This window comes from Vigna radiata, chromosome 5 (genome assembly GCF_000741045.1).
Source record: "Vigna radiata var. radiata cultivar VC1973A chromosome 5, Vradiata_ver6, whole genome shotgun sequence".
NCBI lineage: Eukaryota > Viridiplantae > Streptophyta > Magnoliopsida > Fabales > Fabaceae > Vigna > Vigna radiata.
The window spans coordinates 15,716,757-15,720,339 of record NC_028355.1 but is presented as its reverse complement, the minus strand read 5'-3'; positions in this window follow the sequence as shown (position 1 = coordinate 15,720,339).

Below are 3,583 nucleotides of genomic sequence, written 5' to 3'. Positions count from 1 at the left end.
TTGTCCTCCATCTTCCAAGTTACATTACTCGCTCTCCCTTCTAAGTCGTGTGGATGGATACCTGTCAAAGGCACTCCAACGTCCAAGTTAGTAATGTAACATAAGGTTGGCACAACAAGTAATGCATATATTGTGCCTCGTCCCCTTAAATTCATACCCGGGACGTTTATTTATAATAGTTATGATGTCTTTCGCTGGTCTAATGACGGTCCAATCACATCTTAATATGCATGAGTTTAATGAGTTACTATCGTTTATAATCTAACCATGTAATTAACATGAATGATCAGTCTGGATGGTCGGCCTGGTATGATTGACCTAGTGGACGACCTGATAGTCGGCTTCGTAGGTAGTTGACCAGATAGTCGATCTGAAGGTCACCTAAGTGGTTGGTCACTCGATTTGTGCCAAATACGGTACACTAAATATTAAGAATTAATCTAAGTTTAAATATTATAAATAAGTTTAAAAAAAAGTTTAACTGTTTGCAAGTTAAGAATTATCACGTTTGGTGACCTAGGAACGTGAAATTCTGCCGTTGGAAAGTGTAAACCTAGATAATCCAACTGATTCTTAAACCATGCCAACCCTGATAAGTCTGTTTATATTTACAATTACAAAGTTTCCAGCTTTTGTACAATTACAACTACATGAAAATTATTGATAATTATTTGAAATAGACCGATCCCGATCATTGGTTCAACGCGGATTTGATTTGATTTGCAGTGAGTGAAATGATGAAAGTTATTATAGAATGATTTCCTTTTACCTATCAAACGAACGAAAAATTAAATAAAATACATTTTGTATTTTCTGAATATTAAAAAACAATTTAACAATTGTTGCAATTATTGTCAAACTGAACGTAAAAGATTAGCCTCAAAGCTCGCCAATCAATGCCATAAACTCAGCAAATTGTATATTAAGAGTCAATTAATGGAAACTTTGTCTCACTTCTAGCTGTTTATCGTGTTTAGCGACAGTGTATGATAATTGTAAAATTCAACCAAGTATAACCTAGAATTTAGGAGGATCCAATACTTATTTAAAAATATTAAAAATAATATTAATAAGAGTATATAATAAAATAATATGATAGACTAGTGGTTGCAAAACTGAATCGTGCACAACAGAACAAGTGGTTTTTCTTTAACAATTTAAAAATAAAAAGCAGAGAATGCGTCCCACACACGTGTAGAATCTTCCTGTGCTTATACATATAAATTATTTTTTGGTCTATGTGGAGAAAAACAGATTATGGTACATACCAAAACGTGTTTTATTCTTTTAAGCATATTCATGTTACTACAAATAAGGTTATCATATAAAATGATGAAAGAGAAGGTGTAGGTTATTAGAGGTGGGTTTTAGGCCTAACTCAATATCACAAAACTGATTTTTAACATGGTATCAGAGTTATAGTTAGAGTCTATCTTAGCGATATTTGTTGGGCATATTGTTTTACCCGCTATTGGACCGTTATCGGATCACCCATTAATATCTAGTCTCACGCTCGAGATGTATATACCTCGACGTGAGGGGGTGTGTCCACATCAGCTAGAGATAAGGCCAATTTATAATATATAAGTGGGGTGCAGACCTCACCTTACAAGCTGGTTTGTGGAATTGAGTTAGGCCTAAAACTCACTTCTAACATAGGTGACATGAGGAAAAATAAATGTCATTTTTTTCTTTTTGCATTTTATGTAAATTTATTTAAAGGAGCTAACATCAATGTTATAATCCAGCTATCATGAAACTGATGAACCATCATTTTCCATCGAAATTCATTTGATAGCTTGAATTATGTGAAGCTTTTTTCTTCTTCAGTAAAGTCTTATTTTCAACAAATAGTTTGTGTTTCGGTTATGTAAGATCCATGAATGGTCGTTCTGTTCTACCTTGTTGTGTTTCATCATTCATGTTTCTCCATAAATAATCTTCAAATCCATATGTATTTATTGACTGGTAGAAAACAACGCTTAAGTTATATATGTTTCTTAATTTATTTTCACATCAAACTTATATTTATAGAATTTATAGTAATCAAACTTATTAATTAATTATTAATAACAATTAACATACTTTTAACCATCTATTAATGTTACACAATCAATTAATCTTTAACTATCTTCGGCTGCTGTAGTATGCTCCGATTAGTTGTAAGACCGTTTATCTTACCGTGTATCGACCGACACATCGTATAATACAGTTTGTGATGTCAAAAATTTATTTATAAGTGTGTATAAATTTAAAGAACCAAATATATTAGAATTGAAAAAAAAATACATTCTTTATTTATATTTAAATTTGTATATATATAAAAGAGGGTTAAATATGTGTTTAGTCCCTATACTATCAAGCGTTTTTTGTTTTAGTTCATTTTCAAAGTAAGGTACATTTTAGACCTCCTTCTTAAAGAAACTTTGATTTTAGTCCCTTAAAACTAACACCGTTAACTTTTTGCTGACATGGCTAAGGGTATGTTAATGTTTCATGCCACGTAAATTGAAAATCTCTCTCCAACCAAACCCCCTCCACGTTGCATCCCTTCACCATTACTTGTTTCTGCAAAATATTTGATGCCCTCACTGTGCAGGACCTCTTTCAAAGAACATGGTTTTCCTAATTCATAATTTCAACACCTTCTATTAAATCAATTTTTTTTACAAATCTCAAAATCAATGAGAAACCAGTAACCCCATCAACAAGTACTACAGAACCGTGAGCAATAAAGTGGGTGTAATAACTGGGTTATGAGCACAACACAGCATCCCTATGTGTACCCTACACAGTTTCAATTCACCCCACCAGAGGACCAAAACTCATCATAACTGTTTCTACTTCAAAACATTGTCTTCCAAATTCGACAATCCAAGGTCTCTATTTCCTGCATATGTGATACGAAGTGTTTCACATTCGCCGCTGGCAACGCTTCCATGGTGGGATCCCAAATCGAAATCAATTACAGCCACAGATCCCAAATCGGAAAGGGGAAAAAACTTGTCCCTTCTTGTGGTTCTCTCTACAGGGGATGTTGATGGTGGTGTCGCGGCGTCCATGGAGGTGCTGCCACTGCTATCACGGTGGCTCGACTCAAATTGTGAAGTGGTTTCTTGTAGGGTCTGCGTTGCGATCTATGGAGAAGAAGCTCATGGTGGTGACAGCGCGATTTAGGATTCGTCGCAGCACTTGCGATTTGGGATTTCCCTTCGCCGTTGCTCGTGATTGGTTGGAACGAACTTTGTTTCTGCGTTTCTGGCTTGGTTTCTATTTCCTGTAGGTTGCCATGGATAGTGGCGCGGTGGTGCGGAGATGGTGCGCGAAAGGCATCTGGTGGCGCTATTCGGCTGCAGTTTATGCGTTTGATTGGCAACCAATGAAGTTTGGATGAGAATCGAAGGCGCTGTAGTGGCGGCTTTTCAATGGAGTTTATGTGCGAGATCACATTTTAGTGGTGCAGAGGCGACAACGGTGGCTTGACTTGCCGAAAGTTTCGTTCTTCCGTTGATTGATTTCATTTAAACATGATTTTTATTTGTTTAAATTGAAAAGAAGAAATTCAAGAATGAGTTATTCTCTG